The sequence below is a fragment of the Pinus tabuliformis genome, chromosome X, assembly GCF_031772625.1.
Source record: "Pinus tabuliformis cultivar Carrire ecotype Pingquan chromosome X, CPIR1, whole genome shotgun sequence".
NCBI classification, from domain to species: Eukaryota; Viridiplantae; Streptophyta; class Pinopsida; order Pinales; family Pinaceae; genus Pinus; species Pinus tabuliformis.
The window spans coordinates 910,129,579-910,151,776 of record NC_142308.1 but is presented as its reverse complement, the minus strand read 5'-3'; the positions used below and the strand labels follow the sequence as shown (position 1 = coordinate 910,151,776).

General features: G+C 33.7%; 1 pseudogene; it reads right to left on the bottom strand.

Annotated features, from left to right (window-relative positions):
* LOC149142642 (kinesin-like protein KIN-12E pseudogene) overlaps positions 1–21,925 on the bottom strand; it is a 34,832-nt pseudogene extending 12,907 nt beyond the window's left edge.
* Between the last annotated feature and the right edge of the window lie 273 nt (positions 21,926–22,198).

Genomic DNA, 22,198 nt, shown 5'->3' with positions numbered 1-22,198 from the left:
TAAAACAATATTTTGTATTGATAAAATGGATATATAACTATCATATAAAAAGATATATATGAAGGTATCATTCATAACTCGTTAATAATTATAAACTCATCCATAATGGTTTCTTTGACTGGAATTATTGTTCAAATTCTTCTTTCTTGTTGTGGAATCAGGGATGGGTGGTACTTTGTCAAGAAACAAATTCACATAGCCATTTTCCTTCATCTAGATTAAAGATAAGGGACTGAATCTATGTGTTGTGCCATTAATAATGACTGTTTTGTTTTCCAAATCTATATGCCCTTACAATTATAGAATGATTAATGTGTTTAATTCATTTCTAACTAATATTAATGGTGTTTAATGAGCTACAAGATTGAGAAGACAATAGATTTCCCACCTTATGATTTATAATTTACAAATTCCACATGATTGTTTGGTAAAGAGTTAATTTGTGTTGATAAAATGGATAAATAACTATCATTAAAATCAAAATATCTATCATATACAAAATGTAAATGAAGGTATCATTCATAACCCATTAATAATGATAAAATCATTCATAATGGTTTCTTTGACTTGAATTATTGTTTAAATTATTCTCCGTTGTTGTGGAATCAAATATGGGTGCTACTTTGAACGCAGGAAAACACAAGAAGGGTTTGATAGTAGCAGTATTTGGCCTTGGCATTGATGGGCTTGCTATAAGTAATAATAGAAAGTTCTCTCTTCATGTTCCACAGTATGCATATTAGTATATGTTGCAGTTTTAAAGTTCTCAAACCTTTTTTCTAGGCATTATTTTGTTCACTTCCCCTACTTGCATTTTTGTTGGGACCAATATGATGAGGGTATAAATTAAGGAGTTTAATTAAATTTTAAACTTCTTATATGATTTTAACTATTCCGGCTTGTGAAAGTGCAAGAATTCTAGGAGTTGCTCAAATAATTGGAATCAATTTCAATAATGAGAAATATGAATGAGGTTGTATATTTCCAAGTTCCATTATTGGAGACTATGTGTACATGTGTTGATATGTTGACTTGTAAAATTCAATTTTTAACCCTTTCCTATAATATTTTGTTTCTTAGAAAAAATATTTGGAGTAATGGAAGTTATAAACCATAAAGAGTACAAAAACCCTATTCAAGGGATACGCTGAGATATTCCCTCAGAATGCGTTAAAAATAATATTTTATTTTACAAAAACCCCATGGAACTGTATTCATTCACAGAGTTTTAATCCCATAGATTAATCCCACTTCCATGTACAACTCCTTTCTTCATAGTTCATTTTAAGAATCTTTGACTAGGGACCATGCAAATTTAACACCAGTTTTTCCATTCTCAATCAAGATTCTTTGCCTACTATTTATTCTTATTTTCCATGTGTATATGTTTGCCTCCAATTGATTTTCCATTTCCAAAGCATTGTTATCTATTGATAAATAAAGCAAGGAGAGAACGTTTTCTGCATATGTATAATCAGTAATCATGATTATATAAAGGGCATCTCCAATACCTAACTTGACCGTGTGCAAAAAGAGACAATTAGAGATTGATAAATGAACTTTATAAATATGCACAACAATCCAAAGTTTAATCTAGGTGTTTAAAACATAGGATCCTTTCAAGAAGGATGGGATGGCATAGAGACAATTCAGGGAAGGTTTACAACAACTGAAGTGGAGAGACAAGAAGAAACAATAAGTATCATTAATAAGTCGTTAATAATTGTAAAATAATTCATAACGGTTTCTTTAACTAGAATTATTTTTTAAATTTTTATGTGTTGTTGTGGAAGCAAGGATGGGTGCTACTTTGTGGGGAAGAAAATTCATAGAGCCATTTTACTTCATCTAGCTTATAGATAAGGGACCGAATATATGTGTCATGCTCCCTCAATAATGATTGTTATGTTTTCCAAATATATATGCCCTTACCATTATAGAATGATTGTTGAATTTAATTAGATTTCAAATAATATTAATTGTGTTTAATGAGCTACAATATTGACAAGACTATAGCTTGCCTGAATTTTGATTTATAATTTAGAAATTGCACATCATTGTTTTGTAAAGAGTTATCTATATCTATAAAATGGATAAATAACTATCATATAAAATAAAAATAACTATAATATAAAAAATATATACAAAGGTATTATTCATAACTTATTAATAATTATAAAATCATTCATAATGGTTTATTTGAGTGGAATTAGTGTTTAAATTCTTCTTTGTTGTCATGGAATGTGAGAGGGGTGCTACTTTGAATTTCGGAAAAACCTAAGAAGGGTCCAATAGTAGCAGTATTTTTCATTGGGATTGTTGGGCTTGTTGGAAGTACTAGTAGCAAGTTCTCTCGCTAAGTTCCATTGTATACATATTAGTATATGTTGCAGTTTCAAAGTCTTCAAACCTTTGTTTGTAGGAATTGTTCTGTTCACTTCCCCTACCTACATTTTAATTAGGACAAATATGGTTAGGGTAGAGTTTAAGGATTTTAATTATATGTTAGCTTTCTGATCCTAGTTTAACTACATGGGCTTGTGAAAGTGCCATAATTACATGTGCTACTCGAATAATTGGAATAAATTGCAATAATCAAATATATGAATACAATTGCATATTTCCAATTTCTTCTATTGGAGACTCTGTGTACATAGGTTGATATGTTGACTTGAACAATTTCATTTTTAACCATTTTTTGCCCTAAATATGTTAAACAATTAGAAGATTACACGTTGCGTATATTTTAACCATTCTAAATGCTTAGTATTTTTGAAGTTGAGAAATATTGCCCATCTAGACTGTTCATTAGCTTGTTTCTTTGAGTGGAAACTCAATTTTCTTAGTACTAAAATCTCTACGAATTCTTGGTTGTAGGGTCACTCGTATATTTTCCAGCATCTCTAGACATGAAGCAACTAGGTATCCACTCTGTTTTCTCACACAAAATTTTGTTTCGAAATAAATTATGTTTCAAATTAATTATTCAATTAGAAATGTTACATTCTATCAGATTATTTTCCTTGTGATTAATTGTTGGTCATTTCTGAACATAGTGAATGTGTTGGAGAAGGCGTAATTGACCTCAAGGTGTGTGATAGTGTCCTTCCTATATTCACTGGAGAATGTAGAGAATCCAAGTATTGCAGTAAAACATTTTTATTTAAAATTACAACTCTAGTCTGTAATTCTATCTATTGAAGAACAACTTTTGGGCACTATTATTCTTGATTGATAAAATTAGAGGTTTTATGAAGATAAATTTGTAAGCCCCATCATTTTTCTTGATAGGGTCTAGGCATTGTGGAGAAGAAAATTCATAGAACCATTTTCCTTCATCTAGATTATAGATAAGGGAATGAATATATGTGTCATGTGCCCTTAATAATGATTGTTGTGTTCTCCAAATCTATATGACCTTACAATTATAGAGTGATTGTTGTGTTTAATGGATTTTTAACTAATATTTATGGTGCATAATGAGCTGGAATATTAATGGTTACGGTCCTTGGGATCTCTAAAATTGGTTACAGTTGTCTTGACCTCTTTGGATAACTTTAAATGCTACTAGTGTTTGCCTGAACCTCTGTAGTATTATTCTCTGTCGGTTCTGAAGAATCTATAGTGTACTAATATCATCCAGAAATGCTAGGAATTTCAGCATTGAATATTTATACATAACAAACAACCACCACGTGATAGGATACATTTTGTCTTGAAAGTGGACTTCGTAGAATGAGGAGGTGGCAATGAGAACACCTGGCATTAGTTGTTTTTATCAAGGAAAGGCCAGGTGAAAACCGTTACTTCTCTTTTAGGTACACCTATTATGAACATAAGAAATGTTAAATTCATATATTTATATATTCTTCATAGAAATCTAATCGGTTCAGTCATTATTCAACAGAAACTACTATTAAGAATCTTTTGCAGTTGAGTTCAGACATGTTTGTAACAAAATACAACAAACCTAAAGTTTCAAGTGTGAATTTCCATGTCAATGGAGTTGGAAAGGGCCATACTTGAATAGAGTCTTCCGGTAATGTAAATGATTGCTTAATGTAATTTGTAAGAGTTTTGATTTATGCTTATACTACAAGATTCTCGTATTTTCCCCTTGTTTTTTATTTTTAATATATAATTTTTTATATTTCTTTGAGCAGAGGTGATATTTTATGTTTCTCAAGGGATCATGCCAATAAAACTATAGTTTGTAATAACTGTGCACTAGACAAGCAATTCATGGAGCTCTTTTCTATCTAAATTCATGGATCTCTTTTGTGACACAAATAGAAAGACAAGTAAAACTATTTCTTGTTTATCTTTTCTAGTTTGATAGTAGATTCAAGAGCAAGGATGCCGATGTGTATACTTTTCCTGGAGCATAACATGTTATCATATTTTCCATCTTCGGGTGCACATTTCTAATTTTCTTGTACTTTCTTCTTTTCATGTTTTGAAAATGAATCTTACATTTCATAACTAAACATGATACAAATACATACATAATGATACATGATGCCAAACAGTTATTTTTTAGTATTAGTCTATAGATATTTTTGGAGTTATGATTGGTAAGACTTAACTTGATTTTGATTAAAAGAATTAAAACTTGTTTACAATATTGATTTTTATACAATATTTATCATATGCTTATTGTAGATATTATACAACACCATGAAAGCTCTTCAAAGATTGTGTCAAAGGAAAGTACCTTCAACATTCTCATTTGTGTCCTTAGAGGGTGATTAGAATCAAATGTGTATTTTATAGGTTTTTGTATTGTTCTTTTTCTTGGTAATAAATGTTGATTGAATGATGCCGAGCATTGTAAATATATCATTTGAAATATGCTAATGGTGTGCAGAGATTGCATCGATTTTACAAGACACTTCAACCTATTGGTTTCTATGCTACCACCTTATGATGTTTCCTTTGAAACATTTGGTGTAATTGCTAGTTTAATGCGCTTTCAATCATTTGTGACATTATATCATGATTTTGTTTGTTTGACTAATAATGAAGATGATAATATGATGTATTTTTAAATGATAAAATGTTGTTTGATAAATAATATCATTATTTGTTTTTTATCACATGTTGGGTTTGTTAAATGATATTAGGATAATAATGATTTTGATTTTATATTTATTAGATGATATGATAAGAAGGAAAAATATTATATTTGTGTTCACTACATTATATTATTATACTCTTTTTAGATAGATAAGATAATGTTAAAGATTGTGCTTTTGTTAGATGATATGATAATGATTTTTTTAGTAAGTTAAATCTTTATATTTATTACAGTAAAGATGATGATGCTGACTGTGTTTTTGTTTATTAGATGGCCATGCCCTCCTCTCCATAAGTTGGGTCACAACTGAGAGATTTGAACCTTGGATATGTCAATTTTCACAGATTTCACATTACTTTGATCACCAATTGAGCTTCTCCCTAGGACATGATAATATTTTCTTTAATTAGATAATATGATTATGCTTTTTTTATTACATTAGATGAATTATGTTTATTAGATTATATTGTGATGATAATGATGACTACTTTTGCATGTTAAATGAAATCAATAAGTTTCTTATAGCATATGGTGTTGATATTTATGTGTTCTTAATGTGTAGTTTTGTTCATATATATATTTGTGTATTTTTGATTGATGAGATAGTTTTATTTGTTACATGAGATGATAATGACAATTGAATTTTATTTTGGTATTAGATGGAGTGTGGTGTGAGGATTATAGAGGAAGAGGAGTGAGAGAGACAGACAAGCAGAAGGGGGGGATGTTAGGGGCATGAGTGTGAAAGAACGGGGGGAGGTCGGAAGGGGGATGGGAGCGAAGAGAGGTGGGGGTGGTGAAAGAGATATTTGGGAAGGAGAGAGAGAGTAATCAGGTAGAGAGAGAGGGAGAAGGAAAGAGAGGTAAAGAGTTGGTGGTGGGGGACGAACGTGGGGAACGGGAGAGGAAAGTGAATGAGAGGTGAAGACAAAGGGGAAGCTGGAGAGGGGGAATGTGCATAAGATAAAATGTTGTTGGGGTTGGTGTTGGGGGGGGGGGGGGGTAGATGGATAAAGAGATTGAGGGGGTGCGGGAATTGAGAGAGCCCAGGGTGGGGTTTTTGTCGATGTATTTGGAGAGCGGGGGAAGGAAAGGGAGTAGGAGGAGAGAAAGAGGCAATAACATAAAAAAGAGATATATGAAAAGAGATGGACAGAGAGATAGTGGGATGGGGAGAGGGAGATATAGAATAAGGAGTGAGAGAGAGGGGTGCGTGAGTGCGTGAGAGAGACATTAGGGAGAGAGAGAGTAGATAGAGTGAGAGAGATAGTGAAGTGGGACGAAGAGGTGGAGAGGAAGATGGATAGAAATTATTCATATCAAGTATATTCCCTTTATTTGCTTGTTGTGAAACATAGTGTTGACTTGTTATGTATATTCCTTTATATGTTCTAGCAACTAGTCTTGACCAAATAGAGCCACTCATTCATCCTTGTCAAAAAAGGATCCTTGAACTCAACTTGACAGAGAACACAATTTTTTAATTAATTACATGAAGGTGTCCATGTTTATGTGATGGAAAGGCCATATTCAAATCATCTACAAGTCAACATTAGAGAAACATTTCACATTAAAGAAGTAATACTCCATGCAATACGATTGAAGAAGGGAGTATAATAATTGAAGGTTAAGTGTAACTTCTAGTAGGATTTTCTCTATGTGAATCCAATTGGTCATTAGAATTTGCTAAAATTTTTTATTTTTATATTTTGTTGAAGTGTGACTGCACATTCAATATGTACTAGAGCTTTTGCATTGGTCTATATGAGAACTAAGAAAATCACAACATAAAATACAATACTTAATCAAGCACACATGCTTACGAATACGACACAATTATTTGAATAAGCAACTAGGACCTCATTCAAATTTATTTTTGGTAGATAAAAGAAAAGGTTTATATTATTTGGAATTTACAAATGAGCACATCAAATGATCGTTGATACTAGACAATCTTTCATCTAGTTCAATGTTCCTATAACATAGTCTGTATATACAACATTTGCCAAAAAAATAGAAAATTCCTCTTGTGTTTGTAATTTGTATTACTACAAAAGGAAATGTCACTTTTAATTAAGGGTGGTTGTTCATGTCCATCATGATTCACCATGAATGCATCTTTATAGCAATATTCTTATATATGCATTACAATAACACAGAAGGAGTTTTCTCTCTTTATACCTCCCTAAAGACCCAAATAGGTTGTAGTAAGTTCCCAGCGAGTGAATGGTTAATTAAGTGATGGTCGTATAACCTCCAACTTTATATGGATTTGAGATTTTGGGTCCCAACCTTATTTGTAGATAAATGTATTGCATCTAGAGGGTCTACACTTGTCCCTGAACATCTTATTTAGTGCAAATGTATTCATAAAGATTCATCAATTGATTTTTTCAACACTAGCTATATATATATATATATATATATATATATATATATATATATATATATATATATGTCATTTTATATACATTCACATAATCAATATTCCTAAAACATGGTTGATCTTTGTGTTCCTTATACGATTATATGCTAGAAATCATAATGAGATATGCTTGACTGGGGGTTGAGTAATTGCATTGTGGGAGAACTAATATGCATTTACAATGTATATATAAAGAATAAAGATGCATTGTAGCATGAATGTGGGGTCATAGGAGAGACATCTTGTCACTATACTAGGGATATAAATAGAAACTGGTATAAAAAATGGTAATGAAAAAATGGTTACCTGTAATATCTAGTGAAAGTAGGGGTTTTTTAAATTGTGAAGGTGTATTAGGTTTGTACTGGTAGGGCTTAAATAAAGTGATTTTTAGAGGTATTTTCCAATATGTAGTCAAATAAAGGGTATTATTTAGTATGCCACAAACATATGTGCTATGTCATAGGTTAATTGAGTGAAGCCCCTGTGCTTCTCATAGACCCTTTTTCCACAAAACAAAATAGTTATAATTACCCCACAATTTCTGGCATCATTGGCAAGAGTAATGTCCTAAAATTAATTAATACTCAATAGACTGTGACCATAAGGTATAAAAATAAATAAATATTTTGATGCTTTAATGCTTTTGTATTCTATTTCCTACAAAAGCATTGGACATGTAGGTTATTTAGTTATGATTTTGTCTCATTTTTCTGAGTTCATCTATGAATTTAGATATTCTTAAATCATTTGAATCCTTAAATCTCGAACTGTACATGTCCCTTTATAATGATATGGAAGAAGCTTTCGTTGTGCAGAGTGCAAAGCTTTCCTTATAGACATGATGCTCTATGTAACAACCCTTGGTTGATCTTCCATGTAAATGAAATAAGACAAAGGTCATGGGACACATATTCCAAACTCAATGGTGGGAAAAAACTATGGTGGTCATCATTTGTATATTATTAATGGCTATGTAAATTGGAAAAGGAATTTGCAAAGGCAATGAGGAATTAATTGGTATTTAATTATGAGAACCAAGGAAAAATGGTGAAAAGGAAGGTGAAGAGACGCAGATTTTCATGCAAGGGAAATTAGAGGGAAAATGAAAAAAAATGAGGAAAAATAGACATTAAGGATAAAAAAGCCATCATAAAATTAGTTCATAACTTTTTCTAGTTTAGCTTTTGACAGTTTGGAGTTGAGAACACTCGCATTCTCCCATACTCTTGCAAGCATAAATAATTCTTGTAGCATACTCGGAGAAATCTAGTATTCACTTGGATTCGAGAAAGAAGGAAAGGTAAAGTAAGGGAGCACAAAGGAATAATGGGATCAACAACTACAAGAAAGGATAATTTGCAGGTAAAATATTTCATGTGTGGTTTCCTTGTTAGTTTTTGGATGCATGATATATGCATGTGATTATTTAGTTATGTGTTGTCATTGGCAAGGAAATTTTCTTGGATTGACATTCATTTCTCCCTTGCCTTTCCATTTCCTGGATAACCATGTTGTTGTGGGTTTCCCGTTTATTTTCCTGATTCATTCTCAGGTTCCCTATGGATTTTGGTTGAAACAAACACTATCGAAGCCCTGGAACAGTTTGGGTGAGTTACTAGTTGTTGGAGTCATAGGGTGGGACAAAAGCTTTAGAGCCCTCGGTGGATTGAGATACTAGTTGTTGGAGCCATGTACATCTTGGGTAGAGACCGATCTAATTGATGTTAGTGATTTCTAGACTATATAGGTGAGATCATTTTGGTTGAGGATTGAGATAGTTATGCCTTTGGAAGCCCTATTTTGGTTTTATTTTGGTTTAAACCATGAGATCCCACATTCCTTCTTGGAATATAGTGTGGGGGTGATTAGCTGAAAGAGATATTTGGTTTAGCCCAATATATGGTTGGGTGGTGCATGGAAGTCTGTGACTTGGTTGGCATTTTCACTTGTTGATATGAGATATTTTACTATTGTGATAGTTGATCATTTGTAATGATTATGTTGGTGATTTTATGGATAATTTTCCATTGTCTTTATATGTTCTATGTATGATGTATTTTATTTATGGCTCTTCACACGTTTTGATAAATCGTTGAAAGGCTGATGAATGCATAGGCTAAAAAGTGTTACTGCAACTAGCTAGAGAGGGCTTAGAGCCTTCTTGTGGATTCTTAGATGAATTTCAAAAGTTTATAATAATATATGTATACATGACCTATAGCTCACTCTTTTACCATATGTTTTACAAAATGTCTATAATGTATTAGGCATGTCTAGGACATGTTATTTCTTTTGTAAATGCAATAAGACAATCCTAATTTAATTTCATCATTGAAATAAATTAGCAATTAAATTCAAATTCCACATCTCATGACAATAGTTAAATAAGTTAATTAGACTTTTTTGGCTCAGTTAATTCGAGTTTCTGATCTAACTGGAGTCATGTAGAGTATCTCCTACTTTTTAGGAGCCTTGGTTCAGTTTATTTTGAGTTGTAATTATTTAATTCAGTTTAATTGAGTTAAATATGGTTAAACTAGTTCAAACTAATCAAGGAATTAGTGGGAGATCCAGTAGTCAGGTGTAACTTGCACAAGTAGGCTGAACCAACAGTGATCAAATAGTAAACATAAGATTCACTCATAATTAACTCATGCATGTTAGATCATAGAAACACCTAGTTCATATTGGAGTTTAGGACAGTGGACTATCAATTGTATAATCATTCAAATTTTGCAGGTGGTGCATGCAATTATAGGAAGGCCTATGAGTATTAAAAAATTCATAATTATGGGATTTACCAATTAAATATGGGCGAATTCCCAAGGGAACAATGCAAGGAAATAGGAGCTTGGAAGGAAATATAATTGGCTTAGTATTGACTTGAGTTTTTTAGGAAGTAGTGAGATAGATAGAGATAGTGCAGAGTGATGGGCCTCTAAATTAGACATAAATTAAGGCTCATGCCTCTAAATTAGAGATAAATTAAGGCCCATCTAACCATACTTCAGCACATTAAACCCCTCTTTTTCCATTAAAAAAAATATTTTTAACATTAATATGTTCATTGGGAAGGTTTATGGAATTTTTCATATTTGTGCTTAATATTATTTATTTTTGTGGAATATTGCGAGAATATTGGGCACATTATGAAGATTTGGAGGAGGAGATAATTTAGGGACTTACTCCCTACTACATGAGGATGAATATTAAATACAAAATCAATAAGATATTCTAGAATTATGGCAGATATTATGGATCTCTAATGATCGAGGAAATCTAGGAATGTGTTCCGTGCGATTTAATGCAGATTCCCAGTATTGGGAAGAGGTCCACTAATCAAGGGATTTTTGTGGATATAGCTTCCTATTTTCATGGGAAATGATTCCTAATATTTTTTTATAAGTACCAAGTCAAATTTTCCTTTAGGGGTTCATATTTATTAGTCTTCTTGTGGAGAGAGCTCATATTTTTGAAGCTCCACTTTCAATTTCTTCAGGGATGTAATTGTACTGATGAAAGTAATGAAGAGTAGTGACATGTTTAGCTTCTAAATATTGGTTTCACTCATAAGAATCTAAGTTTCCTTAGGTTTGGCCATATTAGGGCCCTCGGATCACTTTTGTATAATTTACTTTTCTTCCTTTCACTTCCTATTCACATGCATCTCTTTTTCTTGTTTCTCTATTTCTGCATTTAGTATTAATGACTTGTTGTTCAAGGATTCGGTTAAATGGTTGAATTAAGTTATTTCATAGGATAAAAGGAACCATTTAATAATTTGAACATATTTGGAAGGTCACAGTAATCATTGAGCTACTTGGATTAGTTTGCCCATTCCCAAATCTACATTTATGGAAGTCCCTTGTGGCAAATAACAATAAATTTCTGCTATCTTTTATATCATACTAACTAACTTCAATGAAGTTTGTCCCACTTGAATTATATCACAAGAAAATTATATTTAATAAAAAAACTACCCCATTTCATTTTCACTTGATTACGTTAGGAATTTGATAGATTTACTATCTCACTAGTTCGTGAAATTCTAGATTTTAGACTAGTAATTTTCTGCTTTTTTAGCATGGGTTGATAGAGGGTTTTTTGAGTGATTCCACGTGGAATGGAGACCTAACACATCCTAGTCAATAAAAAATGTGTACCATCCAATTTGTATTTTATTTTATTGGCCATTCAATGAATTATAGTTTCCTATAGTAAATCTGTTGCTTCTTGAAGTACTCTTCTAGCATGTATATACTTGCCCAGATTTGTTCGAAAAGATTGGTTTTCATCCCTTAGGATTGAACCATGACCCCTAGGATCTAAATAAATGATCGATTAATAATAAAAACAAATTAGGACATGCCTTTCAACAATGTAGATTATGTCTATCTATTTAAATTCATGATCTTAGGATTTCAATTACAATTTGTTGTTCTTGCTTAGACTAATTTATTTTCAAAATTAAAATTTCCATTTATGAAATTAGTATATGATTTATTTCCTGACATTCACTCTAGTACATCATGACACCAAAGGAAGGACACATTTTATGTTTCACATATAATGTTGATACCTCTTAAATTTGTACGAACCCTTGTTTGATAATTAAAGTTGTTAGCCTTGGGAGTTGAAGCATTATTGTTGCAATATTGAGGCTCATCACTTTTTGACATTGATTCAAGGGAGGTTTCAAAGTATGCATTGTTTTCTTCCCTAGTTGATTCATTTATTTTAAATTTTTACAAAAACAAAAAAAGATTTTCATTAGGCATATTTCATTTAAAAAATAGAAAAGTGCACTGTGTTAGTGTTTTCATTCAATGATAAAAACAAAAAAAATCTCCAACACCAACCCACCCCCCCATTTTATCACATGGTATATTAAGAGCCACATGACCATCCACTTTTGTGGGTAGAATAAGAAGATATGGCAAATAATGTAGAAGAAATGGATGGAGATGATGATGACAATGAAGAAGATTCTCTTGGATTTCCCATTCAAGATACTGATGGTAGTGTGCACATGAAGAATATCTCTCTATATTTTCTTCCAAAATTTCATGGTCTAAGGTCAAAGGATATGGAAACCTTTCTGTTTGAATTTGAAATCCTTTGTAGATCTTACGGTTACTTACTAAACAATAAAAAAATTGAGATTGCTTCCGACAACATTGAAGGGTAGATGTCTTAAATGGTTCACGAATTTAGTGAATAATTCAATAAGATCATGGGATGATATCCAAAATATATTTTTAGGAAAATATAAATATCATGATCTTAAGCAAGGAATATTTAGATTGAATAAAAGGGAAGATGAGAGCCTTCACGATCTAATAGAAAGATTCATGTATAACGTTAAGAGGGAAAAACTACATCATTTAGGATCTAATACACTAAAATCCATCTTACTTAGGACAATTAGGGATAAACGGATTAATGTAATTTATCTCATGAGTAGAGGTGATGTATAGAAATTATCATTTGAATAAAATTGTGAAACATCAAAACACATACCAAGAGGAAGGGCCAGAGTAAGTAAATCAACATCAAGGTTGGTAAGTCTAGCAAAACATGGAAAATTGTTTGATGACTTTAAAACATAAATTATTAAAAATATAAGAAAACAAGTAGAAATTTTAAGAATGCAAGATGAGGAAAATTAAGATCATGATATTTTTGTTGTCCATGAAGAATCACATGTTAAATATTGCCCCTCATTACCAAGGTTGAAGGAAGTTTACCAAGAGGACGATGGAGCAAGTCAATTGTCAATGTAGCTATGTTATGTAGCTCCAAGAAGACCATGGAAGCATATTCAACTTGATATTAGGCAAGAGCCTAATTCAAAATTTCGAGCTTATGTACATCCATCTCAAAGTAATTGGAGCACACCCTTTCCTTGGAAGCCTTGGCCATCTTGACCCTAGAACCAATCTTGGCAACAATGTTGGTAAGGAACTTATGGGATCCATACACAATATCCTCCATACTCAACTCCATGTTATCCCTACCATCAACCCGCACCACAACCACAATCCCAAACACATCCATCTCAAATATCCACTCCCACTGAACTCCTTGTACCACCATTTTTGAACCCACACAATGAAGTGCTCAGGCCCACGTACAATGCTGAGGTACAACACTTCCAAACATCTCCTCTTGATTAAAATTTTATTAATATTAGCTCAGGAAGAGTATCACAAAAATATATTCTCTTAATATCATTGAAGGACAACATGCAAAAAAATAAGATTCAAATGAGAAGACCAAATAACCATGGGTTGCACTTGACGAAGAGGAGACATCAAAATTAGAGATTGAGAAAGTTCCCTCACGTTCACAATTAGATCATGTATGTGTTCAAGAGAATAATCAAAAAAAGGAAGAAGATATGAATTTCATTGAAGAAGAAGACATCCAAGATTATCCAAATCAGCCAGTGGACCATGGGGAATCAAAACTATATTGAAATATCGTTCTAGATAATCAGTAAGTTGCAACCACACACACTTCTTCAACAATTCCTCATCCCATCTCAATAAAATCATTTGGTCTCTTACATTCAGGTACATGTCAAAGAATATGGTTTGATCCTACACATGATTTTATTTATCATAGAGTTATGCAGTGGATCAATTAGAAGTACTCCTACACTTGAAAAGGATTTTGTTTTTCCAGGTAGAGTAGGATAGGAAAAGAAATAAAAAATGAAAAATAAGAGAAAAAAATAAAATCTCAGGTGAAAATATCCTTTGAGATTCTTAATATTGGCTCATTGATTGAAAAATTCCATGAGGCAATCAATGGGTTCCAAAAAAAGAGAAAAAACATTCCTAGGAGAAAACCTCCTTTGAGGTGCCTAGGTAGACCTAGTAGTTAAAGCGCATGCCCAAGCAATTTCAGAAATTTCTAGTTCACACTTTTCAAGAAATCGACTTCCATCAACCACAACCATATTTCAATTTTCTTGATATTCATGCATCCATTTACAAATTTTTTTGATGTGGGGATACATATAGATGATGGTAGCATGCCCACACAATTTCAACAAATTCTAGTGCACGACTTCTAATAAATCGAGCTCCATCAACTTCAGCCATTTTATTTTTTCTCAAGATTCATGCATCCATTGGAAAAACGTTTTTTATGGGGAGGTGCATAAGGATAATGGAAACATTATATGAACATTTCAGGTCAATCCAATATATCAGTTGCGAGATATTGTTTTAAAAAAGTTGCTACAGGGTTTCTTCTAGTACCACAGGGTGTCCTAGTTTACTATAGGAAATAGGCTAAAATCTATAGGAAGGTAGGGAAGGTGAAATAAATTGTTGGAAAGTTGTCTGATTTTCAATTAAGGAATAGGGAAGCTGAACATCACCCATGGCCAAGCACAACACTCTCAAAAGACCAAATTTGACTAAGATAGCTTTCTCATGGTAACTGGAAGAGAAATGTTCAGAATCACCAAGCTATGGAGACCTGTGCAGAAGTAAACAAAGGAAATTATCACCTCCAAAGGACCATGGATTGATCATCAACTCACCAATAGCATGCATGACTCTCCAACAACCATCATGTACGTATAGGTATGCAATATTCTTGACCTCTTCTATTGAGCATATTATAGTTAGAAATTTTTTGTCAATGCATGAAAGATGATGTTTTATAATATAAGGATGGGTCAGTAGTATCGACCACCTTCAACTAATTAATTTAAACTCACTCCTTCACTAATACAACGTGGAAAATAAAAATTAGGAAGGGTGATGATTTCGAGGAATGGGAACAACCGTTAAAGGAAGGAATTTTTGCAAAGTCAAAGTCACCACAACACTCCAAGCCATCCATCCACTTCATATCCACTATCTATCCATCATTCATCATTCTCATTTCATAAGAAAAAAATAATATTTTTCAAGAACAAACCCTACACTTCGTCTCACCATGAAAATTTCCTGAAAAAACACACAAAGCACATCATATCCATTTTCACAAACCTACACTACTCCCTCTAAGCCCTAGAATGATTCTCCAGATCCTCTACATCATTTCTCATCATTGGAATAAAGTTAGAAGACCCTGAAATAGGAGGAATGAGTGCTACAAGAAGGCAGAATGTTGCTACAAGAAGGAGGAAAGGAACAAATTGCGCTAAGAGAAAAAATGCCAATGCCTAAGAGAGACCCAATCAAAATAGTGAACTCCAAGCCCATTAGGCAATCATCTAGGCAACAAAAGAGAATAATAAGACAACAAAATGAAATAAGGAATTCACCCTCAAAATAGAACTCAAACTGCAGTGATGAAAAGAGCCTTTGCAACAGGTCTCTAGTCTCCTTATAGCTTTTTCCCAAGGCCTAAAATATGCTATAGAAAGAGGAGAAAGGCATGGAAGTCAAGTTGAGGGCCTACCATAGGCTTAGAACATAATTTCTACTAAAAAATGTCTAAACATGCTACTACAGGATTTCTTGTAGTTACTACAGGTTGATATAATGTTTCCTATAGTTACTACATGAATTACTAGAGGGTGTCCTTGTTCTCATCTAAAGGAATTTTAAAGGTTTCACAGGTGTCCAAATGGTGGAAAACGGTAGTAGTAGGTTGGAAAAGGATGTGGAATACCTTGCCAAACAGAAAAATATTCAAGAACCCATCTTGAATAAGGGGAAGAAGGTAGGCTAATAGTCTCAAGAAACAATGTGATTTTTCTACGCCTGAACAGTTTTGGAAAACTGAGTGAAAATGGAATGAAGGTTTGAAGGAAGAGGATATGAATGAAATGGATCTCCAAGCCAACAAATTTCACTTGTAAAGAGGAAAGTTATGTTTTTACCTTGAACCACTATTAAATAATCATGAAAAGAACAACTACATTTTTGTGCTTGTCCTTGCATAACATACAACCAAGATTCTTAAGAGAAAGGACTGAGGAATGCAAAAGAGAGAGGCCACCAGGGCCATGAATGGCACACAATGAGGTCACTAAGTTTCTCAGAGGATGAGCACACTTTCAATAGGGCTGTATGATGGGCCTCCAAATTAGACATAAATTAAGGCTCAGGCCTCTAAATTAGACATAAATTAAGGCCCATCTGACCATCCTTCAGCACATTAAACCTCTCTTTTTTCATTAGATAACGTATTTTTAAATTTAATATCTTCATTACAAATTTTTATGGATAATTTCATATTTGTGCCTAATATTATTTATTTTTGTTGAATATTGCGAGAATATTCGGCAGATTATGAGGATTTGGAGGGGGGAATAATTTAGGGACTTTCTCCCTACTACAAGAGGATAAATACTAAATAATAAATCAACAACATATTTTGAAATTATGACATAGATTGTGGAGCTTGAAATGATTGAGGAATTCAACGAATGTGTTCCCTGGGATTTAATGCAGACTCCTAGTATTGGGAACTAGATCCGTTAATCAAGGGATTTCGGTGGGGAAAGCTTCCTCCTTTCATGTACAATTATTCCTAATCATTTTTTATAAGTACCAAGTCGAATTTTTTCTAGGGTTTGATTTTGATTAGTCTTCTTGTGGAGAGAACTCATATTTTTATAGTTCCACTTTCATTTTTTGTAGCGATGTAATTGTATTGATGGAAATAATGAAGATTGGTGACATGTTAAACTTATAAACATTAGTTCCCTTCATAGGAATTTTAGTTTCCTTGGGCTTGGACATCCCAGGAGCCTTAGAGCACTTTTTTATCATTTAATTTTCTTCCTTTCACTTCTTATTCTCATGCATCTCTTTTTCTTGTTTTTCTATTTTTGCATTTAGTATTAATGATTTCTTGTTGTAGGATTGGGTTAAATGGTTGAAGCAAGTTATTTTTTAGGATCAAACGAATAATTTAATCATTGGAACATATTTGGAAGGTCGTAGTAGTCACCAAGCTACTTGGATTAATTTTCTTATTCCCAAATCTAGATTCCTAGAAGTCCCTTGTGGAAAATAACAGTAAATTTCTATTATTTTTTAGAGCATGGTAAAGAGATTCAATCAAGTTGATTCCACTTGCATTATATCAAAAAAAAATTCTATTTAATAAAAAAAACTACCCCATTTCATTTTCACTTGATTAGGTTAGGAATTTGATATATTTATTAGTCCACTAGTTCTCAAATTTCTATATTTTAGACTATAAATTTTCTGCAGAGCCGAGACATTGATGAGTTGCGGCATAGAAGATTGGGTCACTTGCGCCATGGAGCTTTCAATAACATGCATAAAATTTCCACAGGACTTCCCAACAGTACACTATAGCAGAGAGATACATGCAAAGGGTTTACATTTACAAAGTACACCAAAGCTTCCTTTCATGATAAATATAGTCAAGCACAAACGATCCTTGATAGAGTTCACTTAGATGTGTGGGGACCATTCTCGATGGCATCCACGAACAAGCACACGTATTATGTAATATTTGTTGACCAATTTTCTCGTAAGTGTTGGATTTTCTTCATTTAGAAGAAAGTTTCAATATTTGCTAAATTTTATGAATTTGAATAACTTGTCGAGAAATATATTAGCAGGAATGTTAAAGCTCTCAGAAGAAATAATGATGGATAATATGTGTCAAATGAATTCAATAACTTTTATGCGTTAGAAGGAATTTGATAGTAATTAATAGAACCTCATAAACCATAGCAAAATAGGTGGATGAAATGAAGAACAAAAGTAATGTGGGAGTTACATCGGTGATGTTACATGATCAGAGCATGATGTTGAACTTGTGGGTTGAAGCATGAAACAAAACTATTTATTTGTAGAAAATAAGACTTCAATGAATTCTGAATATGAGTAAACCAGAAAAAGCTTTTTTATGTAAGAAACTAGATGTGGCACACTTCAATATCTTTGGTTCATCGGTCTATTGTAATATTACCAAGGACACATGGAAAAATTTAGAGCCAACATATGAGGTGGACATATTTGTGGGGAACACTAATACACCTCAAAAATATCGGGTGTACCTTCCATCAAACAAGATGATAGTGGTTCATAGATATGTGAAGTTTGATGAAGAGAAAACCATGATATGTTATATTGATAGAGAGATTTAGTTACATGTTGATGAGGATCCTTTACCTCCAAAGGAGGAACGAAAGGATGATGTGGAGCAACCACATGCAGAGGAGAAAAGAGTGGAATAACCCACTCATGCAGATACTTCCATAGATGGAAGGAAGCACACCAAATAGGTTGACAGATTGATGCATGATGCTAGAGAGAATGTGGGAGCACCCACATCATAACATAGGCAGAGGAGGTCGATAGATCGGTACATTGACTACATGGTTCTGGTGAGTAAGAGTGCACAGGTTGAGTCATTCACATTCAAGAAATAAGTGAAACAACTAGTATCGGTTGATGCCATAGTTTATGAGTATGAGTCCATTTTTAGAAATAGTGTTTGGGAAGCAGTCCCAAGATTAGTAGACAAGTCAGTGGTGAATTCTAGATGGTTTTACAAGGTAAATTGAGTAAAAGGTGAGAGTGTGGAGAAACATAAGGCTAGATTTGTGGCTAGAGTATTCTCTCATGTAGAGGGAATTGATTACGATTAGACCTTTACTCTAGTAGAAAGGTACTCTTCAATCAAATATATTCTAGCATTCTTAGCGCAGATGTGATGGAAGATACATTAGATGGATGTAAAGACAACATTCCTCAATGGTATGATTGAGAAAGAGGTGTATATTGAATAGTGAGAAGGATTTGAGACCCTCAATAGAGAGTCGCATGTGTGAAGAAGTATGCGAGTGTTGTATGGAATAAAACAAGAACCCCATGCTTGGTACACCATGATTGACAATTATTTGATTGGGTTGGGCTTAACCAAAAGTGAAGCAGATGCGAACCTTTACCATATTATGGCTGAAGGTTAATTGTTTATTATAGTATTATATGTCAATGATTTGACTCTAGCTTATGAGAAGCTAATAAAATGTTACAAAGGGGAGCTTGCATGAGAATTCGAGATGAAGAACCTAGGGCTTATGATTTACTTTCTTGGTATGGAAGTATGGGAAGGAGATGGGGAACTATTTATCTCTCATGAAAAGTATTTCAATGAGATATAGAAGAAGTTTTATATGGAGACAAACAAACCCATGGAGACTCCTCTAGAAGGTAATTAGAGGAAGGAAGATGCTGCTTCTGGTGTAGTGGAGGCTACTATCTATAGACAACTTGTGGGTTCCCTTGTGTATCTGGTGAACATGATCGAATATGCGTTTTGCAATTAACTAGCTTATTCAAGCCATTGATAAGCCAAACAAACTCTATTGGAAGGTAGGCAGAGGGAGTGAAGCTTAAATACTTCCTAGATGCATATTGGGCAAGGAGTCAATTCGATGGGAATAACACATCAGGGGGAATCTTTAGCATTGGGTTAGCACCAGTTTCTTGGTACAACAAGATGCAAATATTAGTTTCACTTCATTCAATAGAAGCAGAGTACATGCCGACTAGTCAAGTATATTGTGAGTCTCTCTGAATGAGGAAGATCCTTGTTCAGTTATCTAGTTAGAAGATGGATCCTACAATGATTTACTGTGACAATCAATGTTGTATCAAACTCCCTAAGAATCGAGTTTTTCATGATCAGTCCAAGCATATCAACATCCGGTATCACCATTTATGAGATTGTGTGCAAAGGAGAATCATATCATTGGAGTACATTCCGACAAAGGAACAAGATGTAGATATTTTGACAAAGGCATTGCCAATATGAAAATTCTATTTTCATAGATGCAGGATCAGGGTAGTAAATATTTCCTTTCTTGTTGAGAGAAAGTGTTGAAAATGCAACAACAAAATCCTAATTTAATTTTTTCCTTGAATTAAATTAGGAATTAAATTTAAATTCCACATCTCATGACAAATTTTAATAGTTAAATAAGTTGGTTTGACTTATTTGTCTTAGTTAATTCGATTTGATGGTCTACCTAGAGTCATTTTTTTTTTTTTCCGAAGAAAAAGCGAACTTTTTATTAAGAAAATAAAAAGTTACATTGCATATGTTGAGCATTTCCAATACTGCTGATTGATTGACCATGCAATCAATCAAAAAACCTGCTTGCTGACTTTTTGTTCCACTGTTTTCAGAGCAAGATTTTGCTGTAGTAATCAGTTGTGTTTGAATACAGCCATGATCAAAAGATGACCTCGCCTAGAGAGGCGGTTCTAGAACATATAAGGAAAACATACATCCATGTCTTTTGGGTCTCCTCAACAGAGAGGAACACAACCCACAAAAAATATAAAGAGCCATAAGTATCAGATAAGAGAAGTCTGTATGAAAAAGTCTGTGCATGATAAAAGAGAGATAAAAAGATAAACAAAAACAACAGCTGAAGATTTATGCATATGGCAGCACATCTGATGATAAGACCTGTCCTTGACAGTCTTCCACTATTTTCCACCCTCCCAAAGCTTGCTGCAAACCTTCCTTAGAAATCTTGTCCGCGGCGTCATTGTTGTCCTTGTAGATATGGCATATAGAGAAAATGTTAAAAGATGATTTTAATACCTGTAGTTCTTCCAGCATGGGTTTCAATATTTGATTTTTACAAGAGCTTTTTCCGTTGACCCAGTTTATAACATTGAGAGAGTCTCCAAAGATCTGAATAGTGAGGGTGTTTCTTTGAATAAGCCAACATAGGAGGAGTCTCAGTGCTGACAGTTCGGCGAAATTATTTGATCCTAACCCCAAACCCATAGAGGCTTTGAGGGAGTGATTTGCATTTATATGGATGATGATTCCTGCACCTGCTAGGTTGTTTTGAGAGGCTCCATCAAAGAACGCCCAGGGAATACCTTCTTTGATTTGCACTGTCTTATTTATATTTTGAGGTCTTTTTCCCTCTGGTTCTGGAATAGAAGTGTATATGGAGACCGCTTGAATGGAAATGGCATTTGGCGGGGTTCCCTTATCTTGGAAGATAGTTCTATTTCTAGCGAGCCAAACTCCCCAGCAGATGAAGGGTGGAAGGTTTCTCAAGTTCCCATCCAGATATTGTTGCCACCATTTTGACCATGCCTCGTCCAGATTCCCATTTCCCCATTGAAACTTTTTATTCAACAGTTTTTCTACCTCCCCCCAGATTTTCGAAGTTTCAGAGCAATGTAGAAACAGATGGTTGATTGTTTCCTCTTCATTCTTGCAGAGGGGGCACCTCCCAGGACCATACATGAATCTAGCCTGGAGGGTGTCCCAGGTTGGAATTTTCCTTCTGAGAAGGCACCAGAAGAAGAGTCTGGCCTTTGCTGGAAATTTAAGCTTCCAAATGTGTTTTGACCACCACTCTGGTTCTCCCCACCCTTTCCTGGATAGAATGAACTTGTATCCTTCTTTTGGGGAGTAATCTCCAGTTTCTCCATGGGCCCAAATCAGACTGTCCGGACTGTCTTTTATCCTTACATTGGAGCGAACAAGTTCTTGAGTTAAAGAATGCCATTCATTCCACCACCTCTGATCCAGTTGAAGGTCCTCTCCATCTTTCCATGCCTGACTCCATATGCTCGAATGGCCTATCTTTTCCACCTGGTCTAGAGTAAAGATGTTTTTTCCTTCTAAATGCCTGATTAGTTCAGGTGATAAGGCATAGTTTTCGTTGCATCCTATCCAAGGGTCTTTTCCGATATTCAGGTTCC